Source organism: Gossypium hirsutum, chromosome A07 (genome assembly GCF_007990345.1).
Source record: "Gossypium hirsutum isolate 1008001.06 chromosome A07, Gossypium_hirsutum_v2.1, whole genome shotgun sequence".
NCBI classification, from domain to species: domain Eukaryota; kingdom Viridiplantae; phylum Streptophyta; class Magnoliopsida; order Malvales; family Malvaceae; genus Gossypium; species Gossypium hirsutum.
In genome coordinates, this window is record NC_053430.1 from 70512761 (window position 1) to 70531693 (window position 18933).

The 18933-nt window shown below is 36.5% G+C and overlaps 1 non-coding gene across 1 annotated transcript; it reads left to right on the forward strand.

The window, feature by feature from the left end:
• Positions 1–9154: 9154 nt before the first annotated feature.
• On the forward strand, positions 9155–9261 carry LOC121204372 (small nucleolar RNA R71). The gene has a single exon (XR_005899297.1). It is a non-coding gene; the product is annotated as a small nucleolar RNA R71 (small nucleolar RNA).
• The last annotated feature ends 9672 nt before the right edge of the window (positions 9262–18933 follow it).

Here is an 18933-nt window from a genome sequence, read left to right on the forward strand (position 1 = left end):
ACCTATCACACTTTCAAGTTTTATCACATGAGTCCTATCTTATAAATTTTACATACAAATGACAAAATCAAAGCATGAAACTTTCACACATGCATTTACACATATAATAAACATAGAATTTAACAGTTAATTATTTTTATGACTCAGTTTTGTGGTCCCAAAACCACTTTCCGACTAGGGTCAAATTAGGGATGTCACATGGAGGTGTGGGAGAGAAGTGTGCCAATTTTGGAAAGTAAAGCACTCAGGAATTTTGGTTTCGAGAAGTGAGTGTTTTTTGGGGTTTGTAACATTTTTGGATTTTTCTTTTGTTTTCTAGAGGTCGATTAGTGCAAAAGAGTTTATGATAGTGCCTTTTCCCCTTTGCTGGTTTCGGTTTTACACTCTTCTTCAATTTCTCGACTCTCATCTTTTTGCCTCTTCTACTCTCCTTCTTCTAAAACTATTTCTCTTTCTTTCTCTTTAAACCGAGTACATACCTCCTCCTTTTCTCAAACTCTATCATTTTTTTTTATTTTTGTAGCCTGGAGACTATGGCCGATTTAATTATTCTTCTTCTCCTTCCTTTCTCAATTGCTTTCTCTTTGAACCGATTGTTTTAAACCCTTTTTCCCTTTCAACAATTTAGATTTTGACAAGTTTTTCTCATGGCCGATTATTGTTTGGTTCCTCTGCCAAAAGCAATTCTTTTCCCTTCCTTTTCTTTAGGCTGTCGTTTTACCTGGGGTTGCTGTCGGAAGTTGAGGGTTATTTCTAAGTTTAGAACGCTCCCTTGTTCTCTGTTATTGCCAATATTCCATCGTACTTTTACCACACTGTGTTGAAATTACTCTTCTGCCTTCTTTACTAACTTTGAATTCTTTTCGATTCTACGTTTTGCGACTTCGGTGGGTATGTGTTTTGCTATGGATCAATTATTTTCATAAATATATGTTAATAGGAGGTGCGATTCGTTTGTAATTTTAAACAAGGAGTGGGTAATCACTCTTGATCAACAGTTAAGTGTGAATATTCGTTGGCTCAAGCAAGGTAGGTGGTTATGGTTTAAGTGACTAAGTATATTGATTAAGGTTGGTTGTATTCCAATTGACATGCGATTAATCGTGTGTTGTGAATGTATCGGCAAAAGCTGAGAAGCCAAAAAGCTGAAACTTCGGCATTTGAGGCCTCTCGAGCGTGCAAACGCTCGTGTGGTAAAATAAGCCCACAAATCATAGGTGACAGTTTGTAGAGGCCGCCACGAGTGTTCTTGTGGGTTGGGCAGTTATGGGCCTCGTTGGGCCAAGATGGGCAATGTTGGCCCAATGGGCTCGTGGGCCCTACATAGATAAAATTTACGGTAAGTGATAAATATTGGACTGGGCTATGTAGGTCACATAGCCTTAACTAAATTTGGGTTAAATGGGCCACATGAGTGTGTGGGCCCACTTGGGCCAAGTAATGGGCCTTGGGCCCATTTACACCATTATGATCATTTAGGTTTTCTATGTTGTTCGAGGCAACTATAGACCTTGTAGAGTAAAATGATCTAATGCCCGTATAGGGTAAAATGACCGTAATACCTCTATAGGGTAAAATGACTGTAATGCCCTTGTAAGGTAAAATGACTGTAATACCCCTTTATGGTAAAATGACGATTATGGCCTTATTTTCCGTATGACTGATGTGCTTATGTTTTACATATACGATTGTATTGAGTATGACTTTGCATACACGTAATATTCATACATGACATACTGCATGGGGTTGGGATTTTGATATGGAGGAAGTACTGTACTGATGACTATGTCACACTCACTGTTACAGGTGGCTTTGCCACATTTACTATTTCTGGCAGTTATGCTGCATTATTATTACTGGCAGCTTTGTTGCGATTTTGGTGTGCTGGTTGGGTGGGTTGATTTCTATCCCTACATAATGTGTTGGTTGGTACGGGTGGTGTGCTGGCTGGATTTGGGTGGGATGCATGATTGCATTACACTACTGATACTACATTGGGCTTAGGCCCACACTGCTACTATATAGGGCTAAGGCCCAGACTGTATGTACTGATACTGAATAAGGCTCAGGCCCAGATTGTTATCGATCTAGGCTTAGGCCCAGACTGTGTTATTCACTGTTTGTTTGTTATTACGATTACATACTGAGTTTTCATAAACTCACCCTTTTCTTTTAACTGTATAGGTAATCCTCAACCTTAGACGGTTTGGAGCTGCGAAGGACTCGGAGGTGGTCACATGATTGCTTATGTTCTACTTTTGACGCTATTTATTTTAAAATTCATATTGGGTTTTTGATTATGTAATAAGGCCATTTGTGGGTTTAAGTTTTAATTGGGCTTCTGTTCTCTCATATTAAACTGCTAATTTAGGTAAAGACGAGTTTTTAAAACAATTACTATTTTCTAAAACACGTGTTTTAAACTTCATCGACTTAAAAAGCTTCCGCGTCTTTAAATCAATTTAATGTAACATTGATGGTTAATAAGGTAAAAATTTTGACGAGAACTTTTGTTAAATAATAATAAAAGGATTTAAACTCAGTAACGGATTTTTATCAAAAAGAACAATTTTCAAAAACCACTTCGATGTGACACGTCAGATTCGGCCATAACGTCTAGGCCGGGTTTGGGGTGTTACAGAACTCGTTTTGCTAACATTTCATTATCAACTTTCTAAGCTTCGTAAATCTGCTATAAAAACAACAGTCTCGCTTTCAACTCAACTACAATCGAGCTATCATCAGATAGAGCCAACTGAGTATTCATTGCACGTAGAGCATACACAGATTTTCGGCTTAATGCATCAACAACAATATTAGCTTTTCTTGGATGATAATCAATCACTAACTCATAGTCCTTTAGCAATTCTAGCTATCTCTGCTATCGTAAATTCAAATCTTTCTGAGTTATCAGATATTTGGAACTCTTTTGATCAGAATAAACATGGCATTTCTCACCAAATAGATAATGATGCCAAATCTTTAATGCAAACACAATGGCTGCTAACTCTAAATCGTACATCGGGTAATTCTTTTCACGCGGCTTCAACTGTCTCGAGGCATAAGCTATAACTTTGCCTTATTGCATCAAAACGCAACCTTGTCCATTCAACGATGCATCACTATAAATCACAAATTATTTTTCCGATTCTGGTTGTACTAATATTGGAGCTTTAGTTAAAAGAAGTTTCAGTTGATCTAAACTTTTTTGACATTTCTCGGACCACTCAAACTTTACATCTTTCTATAGCATTCTTGTCAATGGAGTTGCAATCATCGAAAAGCCTTTTACAAATTGTCTATAATAGCCAGCTAGTCCCAGAAAACTGTGGACTTCAGATACATTTCTCAGAGGCTTCTAATCCATTATTGTAGATATCTTGCTGGGATTGACTCGAATACCTGATGCTGACACAATATGTCCCAGAAAACCAGCTTCTCGCGACCAAAATTCACATTTACTAAACTTTGCATATAACTGCTTATCACGTAGAGTTTGCAATACAATTCTCAAATGCTCGGCATGCTTAGTTTCATCTCGTGAATATATCAATATGTCGTCAATAAATACAACAAAAAATTGATCTAAGTACGGTCTAAAACTGGTTCAATAAGTCTATAAATACAGCAGGTGTATTCATTAGTCCAAAAGGCATAACTAAAAATTCATAATGCCCGTACCTCGTTCTAAAAGCAGTCTTTGGCAAATTTGAGTCTTTAACTCGTAATTGATAATAACCCAATCTCAAAGCTATCTTTGAAAACACTGTAGCCCCTTTCAATTGATCAAACAAATCATCAATTCGCGGTAGAGGATATCTTTTCTTGATCGTCACTTTATTAAGCTGTCGATAGTCTATACACATTCTCATGGTACCGTCTTTCTTTCTTACAAAAAATACAGGAGCACCCCAAGGTGAGAAACTCGGTCGTACAAATCCTCTATCAGTTATTTCTTGTAACTGAGCTTTCAATTCTTTCAACTCTATTGCTGCCATTCTGTACGGAGCTATCGATATTGGTGTTGTTCCCGGTACTAACTCACTGCCAAACTCAACCTTTCGTATCTGTGGTAAACTCAGTAACTTTTCAGGAAACACAGTTGGATACTCACACACAATTGGCACTAATTCAAACTTCTTTTCAGTCACTTTCGTATGAAGCACATAAGCAAAATAAGCTTCGCAATCCTTTCTCACATATTTCTGAGCTAACATCGATGAAATCACTGTTGACAAGCCATTTAGATCATCTGACTCAATCAGGATAATCTCATTATTCTAACACCTCAAATCAGTTGTCTTTCATTTGCAAATCATAACAGCATCATGCAATGCCAATCCATACCAAGGATTATATCAAACTCGTCAAATGACAACAACATCAAATCGGCCAGAAAGTAATTATCCCGAATCATCAAGGGATAGTTCTTGCACACTTTATCAACCAACACACACTTGCCTAAGGGGTTCGATACTCTAATTACAATTTTAGTAGACTGTACAGGCAAAGTCTTACTGGATACTAAATTCACATATATAGATGAATGGGTTGATCCTGGATCTATCAATGTAATAACTTTAGTATCTCTATAGTACCGGTGATAACATCTGAAGATAACACTTCTTTGCGAGCGTGAATAGCGTAGGGTCGGGTAGGTGCTTTAGCATCAGATCTCACAGAAGTGTCTCGTGTCACACCTCTACCACCACTCACATTGCTCGTGTTTCTGGGTGGTCCACCTTTAGCTACAGTGTTACCCGGCCTCGTGCTTTGAGCATTATCTTTTTTAGCTAACCCTGGGAAATCTTTAATAAAGTGATCTCATGAACCACAACTGTAACAAGTTCTATGATTATTTTTCCCCCAACAATCTCTAGAATGCCGTCTTCCACATTGTTAACACTTAGGCTTAACATTTTTTACGTTACCAACACTCGATACCGATGTGGCTTGAGCTTTAGGTTTGGTGTATTGCTTTCTATGATCTTTATTCTGATATCCCACGAAAGCTGTCAATTGATTAAAATAGTCTTTAGATTTCTTTGAAAAGGAATGATAAGATTTACTCATCGATCTCTTCCTCGAATCTATTGCCTCTGAATCAGCCTTTCTCTTTTCTTTACTAAGGTCCTCGGTTTTACAAGCCCTCTCAACTAGAACAACGAATTCTTTGATTTCCAGAATCCCGACTAGAAGTTTTATGTCTTCATTCAATCCTTTACAAATCGTTTACACATGATTTCTTTAGTAGACACATATTCCCGAGTATACTTGCTTAATCGTATGAATTCTCTTCCATACTCAGTGACAACCATTCGGCCTTGTTTCAATTCTAGAAACTCTTTATGTTTTTGATTGAGAAATCACTGGCTTATATACTTTTTACGGAACTCAGTCTGAAAGAATTCCAGGTAACCTGTTCTCTAGGAACCACCAATGTCAATGTTTTCCACCAATGATATGCATTATCTCTAAGCAAAGATACTATGCATTTGATACATTCTTCCAGAGTACAAGAAAATTCATCAAATACTCTGATCGTGTTCTCGAGCCAGAATTCAGCTCTCTCAGCATCATCTTCAACTGTGGCCAGGAACTTCTCAGCCCCTTGTTTTTGAATCTTATCAACAGGTGGCTTACTTAACCGAATCAGCTCTATTACTTGTGGCACAACTGGGACTTGTTGAGGAACAGGTGGGGGTAGAGGTTGTTGAGAGTCGAATTCATTCTAACGAACTCCGTGAACCACTCACTCATCATTTGAAAGAAGGCTTGCTTTGCCTCTCTTTCGTGACTACTAGTCATGGGTCTTGAGTCAGATTGCGCTGCCCTTTGAGCAGGAGCAGGCGCGTTACTCTTTACATCGTCAGCTACGGCTCTTTTAGGATCCATTTGCATGTATAGCTAGACTCTCGCACGCTAAATTAGTCCTAAAATTGATTAAACCATAGCTCTGATACCAAAAAAATATAAAGCCCCTAACCCATATCTATCACAGAAATAAGGTTACGGGGCATTACCGAACAACCATAACATAAATCATACATTTGTGCAATCATCATTAAAAACCCATTCAACTCAATTACAATGTCCCTTATAAGGCTGTACGAGACCTTAAAACATGCTTAGAAGTGGTTTGAGACTTAACCGATATCATATGCAAACTTTGAGAAACTTATAAATTTTTTTAACATTTAAGGGTCACAAGGCCGTGTGAACAGGCCATGTGCCTCACGCGACTACCAGACACGCCCATGTCACAGACTGTGTGAAAACAGGGCATACATACTGACTTGTACCACACGGCCGAGGACATGCCCGTGAGCCAGACCGTGTGAAATCTAAGTGGGTTACTGAATTGGGTCACACGGCCGACCATATGCCCATGTGCCACACACGGCCAGTAGACACGCCCGTGTGTCTAGGCAGTGTCAAAACTGTAGGGTATACTGAATTTAATTCGAAAGGTACCCCAAGAGACACCTGGCCCTGTAACATGACCGTGTGCCGCACACGGCTAAGACACACGCCCGTGTCTCTGCCTGTGTGGACAAAAATAGGCTATTTGAAAAGCCAATTTGCCACCCTACTCTCGTGTACACAAAGCAACTCATATGATACCATTTCAATACATATTTTAGCAACCAAAACATATTATTCCATTCACATATCATGCTATCTGTCCACAACTATTTGAAATACTCAAAACCTTAATAAAAAAACATACCAAATCCATATCACACACCATATCATCAACTCAAATCAAACCAACTCATAAAGCATTATATACATCACATATAACACTTACCAAACACATAATTCAAGCCAACTTAAATGGCTATACATACCACATTTACAAACCAAATCTCATGGCTAACATCATGACTCAAAACATACCAAAATGACACTAGCCTATACATGGCATATACCATATATACAAAGCTTCAAAAGTACCAACGAGTTGAACGATAGTGTGATGATGGATCCCGATGATCCCCGATGTTCCAGCTAGCTTCGATAATCTATAAAACATAGACAGAATACACAAGTAAGCTTTAAAAGCTTAGTAAGTTTGTACTAAATATACTCAACTATTCATAATATATAATTCATTAATTATTAAACACTTAGTAAGTCTCATATCACCATTCAATTCTAAACCATGACCATTTATCATTTACTTACAAATCTCTCAAGCTTTATACACATAGTATCAACTACCACATAGGTTTCGTACGTTCCTGTACTTTTCCGTATTTATTTATCTCATTTTCACCACTTTGTTCAATACGTTAACCATCCAAACGTCTTTCAATATTCAATGAACTCACACACTTAGTGCAATAATGATTTAGTGCAATAATGATTAGCTGAAGCCATAACGATATCACACATTTAGTGCCATCACATTAAACCGAAGCTATCTTGGTATCGTACACTTAGTGCCTCATATAGCCAAAACTATTCCAATTCGCACACTAAGTGCCAAACATAGTAGATTTGTCGTCGTACACATTCGTAGTCACGTACATACAATTTATGCATTATTAAAGCATTAAAATCATAATTATAACAATGATTATCACGTACGAACTTACCTTGTACTCAGAATTAACGAATCGAATCGATCACTTGATAACCCTCGATTTTCCCCGATCTAAATTCGAGTTCTTTCTTTCTTGATCTATATGTATTAAAAATTAACCCATTTAATCACCAATTCATTCAATTTAATCTATAAACACATATTTGGACTTTTTTACTTTAACCCCTAAAGTTCTACATTTATTCAATTTAGTCCCTATTTCACGAAAACAGAAATTACACAAAATTTAATTACACCCAAGCCTAGCTGAATTTCCTAAGGACCCCTAGCAGCCCAAAACTTTCATTTATTTCATAATTTAACCCCTCAATTTACACTTTTCTCAATTTAATCCCTAATATGCTTTTTTACTCAAAATCACTTTACAAAACATGTATATCAAGCACCAAGCTTTCATAATTCATCATCAAACCTCATAAAACTCATGAATTCATAAATGGAAACTTTCAAAATCATCAACACTTTTAAAAATTGAGACATGGGCTAGCTAGAACATTAAGCAACGATCACAAAAAAATAGATATCATCAAAAACTGATAAAAAACGAACATATAATTAGCAAGAGCAATGGCTGAACCTTCAAGCCATAAAAATGGTGTTTTTCACCTCTTAATTTCAGCTAGATGATGATAATATGTGTTATTTTAGCTTTGTTTTATTTAATTATCATTTATATGCCATTTTACAATTTTAACCTTAATGAAACCTTAATAAATTCATCTAATATATGCTCATTTATGACCATTCCCACTATCAATGGTCTAATTACAACATAAGGACCTTTCATTTATTAAGCCATAACAATTAGACACTTTTAACTAATGGAATACAACTTTTTTATTTTACGCGATTAAGTCCTTTTTCTCAAATTGAGTTATTAAACGATAAAATTAGCTCACAAAATTTTCACACATACATATTCACATGATGTAATCACCAAAAGTAATATTAAAATAATTTTACAACATTAGATTTGTGGTCCTGGAACCATTATCCCGATTTAGCTAAAACCGGGCAGTTACATCTGTGCTGTATATGATTGTTCGATCCATTTCCTTGGTTACTCCAAGAAAAGTTCGGATGATTCCTCCACGATGGATTGTAAAAGTTGAATTGTGGTCCTTGTCCACTTCTATTTTGATACTGATTCCTTATATAACAAACTGACTCGGGGTTTGAAGGGCAATTCTCGACAGAATGACCATCCCCACAATATACACAGGAAACAACATCAAATTGACTTGGTGATTGAGCTACAAAATTATTCAAACAATTAATGGTAAATTGTTTTAACATAGAAGAAATAGAAGATACCTAGCAAAGAGTGAATTCAGTGCATCCGCTTTATGCACTCCAACTACTCGTTTTCCGGAAACTGGTCAATTTGTCAGCCATTGGTAATTGTTAGTAGTGATCCTTTCGATGATCTTGTATGCCTCGTTATAAGAATTAGACAAAATCACACCATTCGTAGAAGAATCTACTATTAATCCTGTATGTGCGTTGAGACCTTTATAAAACATCTCCAATTGGACACAATGACAAATCACATGATGAGCGCACTTACGAAGCAATTCCTTGTATCTTTTTCATGCCTCGTATAAGGACTAATCATCCAATTGTTGGAAAGTAGTTATCTCATTTGTTAACTTTGCATTCTTGTTGGGTGAAAAATACTTTACCAAAAAACTTTTTGCTAATTCTTTCCATGTAGATATTGAACTTGGTGGCAATGAATTTAGCCATGCTCGTTGTAATACCCCTAACCAGTATCCGTCGCCGGAATAGGGTTACGGAGCATTACTGGTCTTATTTCATTAATAATTATACATTTCACATACGCCCGTATCTCTACCCATATGGACAAAAATAGGCTATTTTCCAAGCCATCTTTCTCACCCAATCTTGCATTTACCTACACTAACCAAATGACACATAAAACATGGCATAAATAGGCATTCAAACCAATCTCAACCAAGCCTAATCCATGCTAATTCCATACCAAGAACTATAATATTTATAACATCACAATTTACCTATTCAAAACATACCAATTTCATATTCACAAATCACCTAATTGGTGAACTTCACATTACACTATCATGCCTAAAATCACAAGCATGCCATATCTCAAATTTCAACCATTTGGTATTCAACATACCAATTTACAACAAGCATTCACCTAGAAAATACCAATCACATAACATAGGTCATTTGCACATATATAAATATACATCACCAAGCATGCCAAAATAAGCCAAATTACATAGTTAAACACATAACCAAGCATTCATCATTTACAAGCCAAATCAAATGGCTAAATCCATTACCAAACTATAGATCAAACTAACTATAACTCCTATACATGCCATATAACAAAATACACAAGTTCAACAATACCAAAATGAAAAAAATAATAAAGCAAGCTATAAAGCTTAGTAAGTTCGTATAATTAATAAGTAAAACTTACTATTCATTCACCATTCAAGTAATATAAACATAATATACTACAAAACCATTTAATCACATAGTTAACATTTATTCGTTCACATAATTAATCATGAACTCACAATTTCATGGATTCAATGCTTATATGATTTTTGTACACACCTGTATTGATACGTATATATCTCTCACGATTTCATATCCTCGATTTACTCGTTGAACCATTTGGAATAATATTAGATATGAGGGAATCTCGCACCCTAAGTGCCAATACAAGGCCGAAGCCATCTCAATCTCATATCTCATATAATGCTTACTCTCGAGCTATCAACGGGTCTACTCACACAAGCTGACGAGAATATGTAACACATGCTAGATAACTCAGCGACCGGTAGGACGTACAGACCAGCACCCAAAACACATAACCCCTAATGGCATGTCATTCGTATCCTAATCTATTACTAATGTTCAAACGGGATTTCACATTGTTGAATCTTTGTTGAACATATCTGTAAGGTCATAATCACAATTAATTCAATAATAAATCATTTAAAACACAATTATATTAATGCTTATTAACATATGAACTTACCTTGATTCACAAAAATGACAAAATGAATCGACTAGTCCAATACTTTATTTTTCCCTCGATCTAGAACCGAACATCATTTTTCTTGATCTATATAATATCAAATTTAACTTATTCAATTATCATTCTATTCAATTTAGCCCAAAAATCAAATTATGGCAAAAATTACTCTTTTCCCCTAATATTTCAACATCTTTACAAATTAGTCCTTAGCTCATAAAAATACAAATTCATGCAATTAAGTCTCTACCCATGCTAACCGAACATCCCTTACTATCATAGTAGCCATATTTTTCATTATTTCACACATTTACCACATAATTTTCATTTTTCAGAAATAAATCCCTAATTTGCAATTTCACCCAAAATCACTTAACAAATGTTGTTTATTTAACAAAAACCATTCATTTTCTACCATCAAACATCAAAATACACACATATTCATCAATGGTAAAACCCTAAACGTTTGACAGTTCTGCAAATTAGTCCTTGGGCTAGCTAGATTAAGCTACAACGACTTCGAAAACATAGAAATCATTAAAAACGGGATAAAAATTACATACCAATCAAGCCTCAAAGTGATTGTAACACCCTTAACCGATACCCATTGCTGGAATAGGGATTATGGAGTATTATCGGAGTTTGCAAAACATTCATAAAGAATTTATACTAGTTACTAAACATTTTTTGATATCAATCATAACATCCCTTAAATGGACCCCAAGACCCCAAATGAGTAGTAAAAATAAATCAGGACTAAATCGGAATCTCATAAAACTTTTCATGAATTTGTTTAAAAAAAATTCTTATGAATAGTACCCACATGCCCATGTGGTCTAGGGACACGCCTGTGTGGTAGGACCGTGTGACTACACATGCCCGTGTCCCTAACTCGTGTAACTCTCTGACTTATAAGGCATGAAGAAATTGAAGTCACACAGCCAAGTCACACGCCCGTGTGCTAGGCCGTGTGGCAAATTTTATCTTCAAAATTTAGGTGCAGTTTTCACACGCTCGTGTAACACGCTTGTGTCCAAGGCCGTGTTAAGCACACGGCTGAGACACACTCCCGTGTCTCTGCTCGTGTACCCAGTTTTGAGCATTCTGTTTCTCATTTTTAGGATGTAGGTGATGCACGATCGGATCACATGACCATGGGACAAGCTGTGTGTCACACAAGACCAAGACACATGCCCATGTGTCTACCTGTATCGGCAAAAATAAAGCCATTTTCGAGCCTCATTTGTCATCCATAACTTATCATTTTCCTGCACCAAAACTCACAAGCATATGTCCATCAATCCATCATCATATTCACATAAAATTAGTCATCAATCATGTAATATTATATCATGCATCAATGGATATAAACTTACTCTTATCATAAACTTATATGCTAACATAATTCCAAGAAATTAACACATAACAAGCACTTATGTGATTACTAAAACATCACTTCAAAAATAGCCAAACTTAGACCATCACTAGCCACTCTAATGGCTAGATTACAAAACAACAATTACAAGCCATCACTGGCCAAATAAGCTTATACATGTCATTATACCAAATGAGATTTCTAATTATACCAAAATAAGACAGTGGATAGTGTGATGATTGCTCCGACTGACTTCCAGCCTTCGTGAGCTCTTGAGCACTATAAAACATGGAGAATTAAACAGAGTAAGCATTTTATGCTTAGTAAGTTCGTATAATAGAAAATAAACTTACCAATCATATTTATCACTACAAGCATATATAGTCATACTTTTCAAAAAATTTGGGTGAGTTTACCCAAACATAAACACTTAATCAAACAAGTTAATCACAAAACCTCATATAAATGTAAAGTAAATTGTAACATCCTAATTTTCGGATTTATTCGCGGTTTTCAATATTTTGTAAAGATTTTAAAATTTTGTATTCGGATGTGAAATTAATATTTTGATATTTTGAGTAGGTAAATGGGCTTATAGAAGGCCCATGTGTTGGCCAAAACCTGACTGAATTTTTGAATTTTTGGACTTAGGAGTTAGGGGTTCTGGCTAGATGGTCATTGTATAGAGTTATGGGCAAATTGCATCACAAAGAGAGCCTTGGTAAAGTGGCCAGGGTGACGCCACTAGGCTCCTAAAAAGGTGGCGTGTGGAGCTTTGAGGGAGGCATGGGATCGATTCCCTGTGTTGACAAATAGATGCATTTATTTTTAAGTGCAGGAGGGGTAGTGTTGGAGTCCAGGTGGATTTTGCTAAAGGAGAGTTTGGATCAGTCCAAACGCTTGGATTAAGGAGTGATAAGGGGAGAGATTTAAGGGATTAGGAGAGAGGTTAGGAGTTGGCCGAATTTTGGGAATTGAAGGGGGAAAAATCGGCAGAGGGTTATAAGGTTAGTATTTCGGCACCTAGGGTATTGAGTGGTGCCGTTCCTTTCTGCTCAGACATCACAAGGTTTTTCTTTTCTCTTTTTTTCCTCTCTAGCTGAAACTACCACTTCCCCTATTCTTCTTTTTCTATTTTTCTTCTTCAAAACTATTCATCAATTCTGTTGTTCATCAATACTTTTGCCGAATCCATAAAAGCCGAAATCTTGAACACACATTACAGGTACCGATTTCTTTAGAGCCAAACCCTTTAACATTGTGTTTCCATTAATCAACAATTATTCTTTCTGAACTCTAGAGACCTGTTGGCAATTCTACATCCAGGTTATAGTTCCACATTGTCATCTCCTCCATCACCCAAAAGCTGAAAAACCATAGATTTGGGGGCTTATAGCCGAAACTTCAAAACTTTGGGAGTCGAGTTCTACCGTCGTTTGAAAGATAAATCTGCATCAGATTGCATGGAGATCAAAGAGGAGTAAGGGGTAAGTGTTCATCATCACAGATCTGGTCATATTTTGACAAAGTTAGGAAAAGCCGAAGTCCCTAAAATCTAGGGAGGCTGTCGATTTGGGCATGTGGCTCTAAGGGTTTTTAACTGACATTTTCTGTTAATGATTAGTGTCTTATTAAGTGTTGGATTGAAGGCGTGGGTTGTTGGAGCAATCGGATTCGGAGCTAGCTATCGATTTTGGCAAAAAGGTAAGGTTTCAAAGGCTTTTAGGGACATGGTTCGATCATGGATAAGTAAGTTTTGGGGTTTAGTGATTATGGTTTGTAAATAAGAATTGTGCTAATCAATTGTAGGACATCGGAAGGGATCTCAGTAGCAGTCGTCGCGAATCAGGTGTGTACCGAACACCCTTTCTTAGTTCAATTCGGCAAAAGCCGAAATGCCGAAATTCTGGCATTTCATGGGCTTGTGAGTATGTGAATGCTCTCAAAGACGTAGAGTAATTGTTAGATCTAGCACCGCAAGGTGGTAAGTAAGTTTGTGTGACGTCTTAACGTACTTCAGAAAAAGAGGGCCTCGATGGGCCAAAACTGGGCCCAATGGGCTTACGGACCAATATGGGTAAGAGATGGGCAAAGTAGCATGTTAGTTAGATGGTGGAACCAAATTGCATAAAACGGCTAAAAAATATTGAAATAACTTGTGTAGTTGCGTAAGTACGAAATTACCCCTAAAGAGCATAATTACCGAAATACCCCTAGGGTTTAAATTAGCTAAACTGCATGGTTGATTAATACTGTATTGTACATGATATGCTTTATTAATATCTGTTGCATGGGATTGGGGTATTGATGGAGGAAGTATTGAAAGTGGTTCATCCACGTACTGGAGGCTTTGCCTCAACTTACTGATATTTGAGCAGCGTTGCTGCAACTGTGGAGTGTAGGGCTGGATGGGTTGAGATATTCCCCACATGGAGTGTAGGGCTGGTACGGGGCAGTGTAGCGGTTGGTGGGTTGAGTAGTCTCCCCAGATGGGTTTGCATGCATTACTACTATTGTTTCCTATGTTACTGAACTGGGCCTATGGGCCACACTGTTATGTAAAAAGGGGCTAAGGCCTTGCTACTGTATTCTGAAAAGGGCTTCGATCCACTGTGTACTGTTATCTGAATGGGGCTTAGGCCCAATGGGCTCGAGCTGATTTGGGCTTTGGATGGGTTTCTGTATACACTATGTTTTCCCAAACTCACCCCTTTTTCTTCCATCCTTGCAGGTGAGCCCTAGTTGGTGGACTTGGAGCTGGGCGGGATTCGGAGTGGCGACACGTTTTCTGCAAATTCGTTTTCTTCTGGTGAACTAGATTTTCCATATTTTCATTTATGGTTTTGGGTTTTTTTTAATAAGGCCGCTAATTATTTTTATGGTTTGGGTTGTTTCTTTATTATTTAATTCTATTATGATAAAACTGATCTATGATAACTAACGAAATAGATTAGCTCTAGGACGCATTTTCAAAAACATTAAGTGATTTCAAAATAACACGAATACGAGTAAGACTTCCGCTAAGCAAACGTTTTCAACCTTAATCATTTTCTTAAGATGGACCTAACCAAATGGTTTTCTCAAAATTATACGAGATGATAGAGCGTGGCAATGGCAGTGTGCATGTCTAGGATTGGATCCGAAGGGAGCTTGGTACTTAAGCAGTCCGACGGACTCACCTCCTCTTCTTCCTGGTTTCCTACCTGGTGCACAGCTTCCATTCACTTTAACCTACTTTTAAAAGTGTCTTTTACAACACCAACTAAGTTTTCCAACTAAGTAATACGGAATATTTTGAACGCTTCGATGTGGCGCATCAGATCCGGTCATAACGTCTAGGCCGGGTTTGAGGTGTTACATAAACATAGATGAGCTCATCACATTACCAACTTCCATTAATTTCACCTTTCCACACTTTAAGAGTCCTTTCCGTCGAACTATTGAAATTTTGATGGATGTTCGGGTAGTATACTCACGTGCAAAAGTACCCGTTAGGGTACATAATAAAAAAGGGACACTCTTGAGCCATACATTTTATAACAGGATTACCAGTCCAGGCTAAATCCTATCCGTAGGATATGCTCTAGATACTTTAATTTGGATTACCCGTCTGGACTAAATCCAATCTATAACATAAGCTCAAGAGGTTTTACATTAGAATTACCTGTCCAGGTTAAATTCTATCTGTAACATATGCAGTATTATTCTTATTCAAGAAATCACCTTAATTCATCGAAATTCAACATTCAATCGGAACATGAAAATTTGTCCATATTTCATAACTTATGACTATTTCATTATGTATATCATCTCATACATATCAACACAATCATGCAATTCATTTCAAGCATATTAATATACATATTTAAGTTACACGAACTTACCTTGAAATTGGTTCGTATTTGAATTTCAACTAATTTGAAACCTTTTGCTCTCCTCGATCTTGTTTCATAGTTGGTCTTTCTGGATCTATATTGGTAAACTATATGGGTAAATTTAACTATTAATCTATCATATTTCATATACAATTGCATCCTATTACATCCTAGGCAAAATTACCCCTATATTTTTCAAAAATTTTGATTTTGTCCCTACGCTCAGAAAATGAAATTCATGAAATTTAACCCTCTTTCCAAGCCTAGCCAAAATTTATATACTACATTTATAGCCCATACATTTCACAAATTTCAGAATTTTCCATGGGTTGTACCACTTTTTCATTTTAGCCCCTAAATCAAGTTTTCATAAAAATTATTTTGTAAAAGTTGTTTATCTATGAATAACTTTTCATTTTCTACCATAAATTTCTATTTTTCAGTATATTCATCCATGACCCAAATTGCATACGTTGATAACTTTTCAAATAAATCCCCTAAATAGAAAGATTAGACTATCCCGATTCGAAAATTATAGAAATTATTAAAAACGAGACTTGATTTCATACCTTTATAAGCTTGAAAAGTTTTCTTCCTCTTTCCTAGAGTTTCTATAAAAAATTTGGGGAAGATGATATGAAAATAGATGGTTTTTTTTCTTTTTAATTATCATCTATTAATTTTTTTATTTCCAATTTAGTCCTTACCCTTTTCTAATTTTTCCATGTATGAGTCATTAAAATATCTATTAACTTCTCTTCAATGGTCTAATTACCATATAAGGACCCTAATTTTTGAATTCCATAGCTATTTGATACCTATAGCTACTAGAACATAACTTTTGCATTTTATACAATTTAGTCCTTTCCCTAACTAAACACACAATCCGTAAAAATTTTGTATAAAAAATTTCATGTGACCTTCCTATCATGATGCCAACCATAAAATAAAATAAAATAAAATAAAATATTATTTTTGGCTCAGATTTATGGTCCCGAAATCACTGTTCCGATCTCACAAAAAATGAGCTGTTACAACTTTCCCCTTTAGAAATTTTCGTCCTCGCCAGAAATGAGATTAAGGTATTACTTCCTTATTGCATCCTTAGGCTCCCAGGTAGCTTCCTCTAATCCATGTCGTTTCCAGAGAACTTTTACCAATGCCATCTTTTTATTTCTTAACTTTTTTGTCTCATATGCCAGTATTTTAATCGGTTCTTCATTGTAAGTCATATCAGGTTGAATCTCAACTTCTATTGGAGTAATAACGTGTAAAGGATCCGATCGATATCGTCGTAGCATGGACACATGAAACATGTTATGAATTTTATCAAGCTCCGGTGGTATGCTAACTGATATGCAACAGGCTCAATTCTTTCAATGATCTTATAAGGCCAGATGAACTGTGGACTCAGCTTTCCTTTACGGCCGAATCGGAGAACCTCCTTCTAAGGTGAGACTTTCAGGAATACTTTATCACCAACTTGAAATTCTATCTCTTTCTGCTTTAAATCAACATAAGACTTTTGATGGCCTGAGGCCGCTTTCAAACTGTCTCTAATTATCTTCACATTTTCTTTGGTTTCTTGGATCAAGTCAACTCCATGTATCTTTTTCTCGCTCAACTCTGTCCAATACAATGGAGTTCTACATTTGTGACCATATAGAGCCTCATACAATGCCATTTTAATATTGGACTGATAATTGTTATTATAAGCATATTCAATAAAGGCAAATATTTTTCCCAGTTACCTCCAAACTCAAGTACACAACACCAAAGCATGTCTTCTGAAATCTATATCACATTTTCAGATTGTCCGTCTGTTTTAGGATGGAATGCAATACTAAAGTGTAAATGAGTGCCTAGAGTTTCTTGAAACTTACTCCAAAATCAAGATGTAATCTAGGGATCTCTATCTGAAATAATGGAGATTGGCGTTCTGTGTAGCCTTACACTCTCAGGGACATACAATTCATCCAATCTATCCAATAAAAAATCTATATGTACTGGGATAAAGTGTGCAGAATTCGTTAAATGATCGACAATTACCCAAACAACATCTTTGTTTTTTGGCGGCAAGAGAAATCCCGATACAAAGTCCAGAGTAATTCTTTCTCATTTCCATTCCGGTATTGTAATTGGCTGTAGTAATCCCGAAGGTACTTGGTGTTCAGCCTTCACTTGCTGACATATTAACACTTCGATACAAATTTAGGAGTATCCTGTTTCATTCCTGGCCACCAGTACATCTTTTTAAGATCACTATACATCTTATTACTACCAGGATGAATAGACATGTTACCATTTTGAGCTTCACTCAAAATCTTTTGTAGTAGTTCTGAACTTTTCGATACACATTCTCTACATTTGAAACAAACAACCATCGATCCCTATCTAAAATTCTGAGTCACGAGTCGGTTCACTTTGTATCCGTTTTGCTTGCAACTTACTATCATTTTTTTGAGCTTCAGAGATCTGTTGCAAAAATGTCTGTCTAACTTTTAACTTAGCTATTATTAAACCATCATCAGATAAAGACAACTGGGTGTTCAATGCCTGTAAGGTAAATAAAGATTTTCGGCTCAAGGCATCCACCACTACTGATAAACCGTAATTTATACATATTTTTATCCCATGCTTAGCACATTTATATGGATGATTTCTCCTTAGATTTGGTGAATTCGATCCTCCTAATACTTTAATTTCATGTTTTATACTTAGGTGAGCATAGGAGAATAAAAAGAGCGAGAAACGGGCCAAAAACAAAAAATGGACCAACATGAGAAATCAACATGGCCTGGGCCTCCTCACACGGGTAGTCCACACGGTCGTGTCTATTTGGAAGAATCGAAGCACGACTTACACGGGTAGACCACATGCCCGTGCCTATTTAACAGCCTTGACCACGGTCTAAAGCAATCGCACACGGGTGTGTCACACGGGAGTGTCCCTGTTGAGCCCAAGTATAGTCCTATTCAGAAAAGGCCACTTTTGAGGGATCTTAGGCATTCTAAAGCCTATTTAAACACCTGAGGAGGCA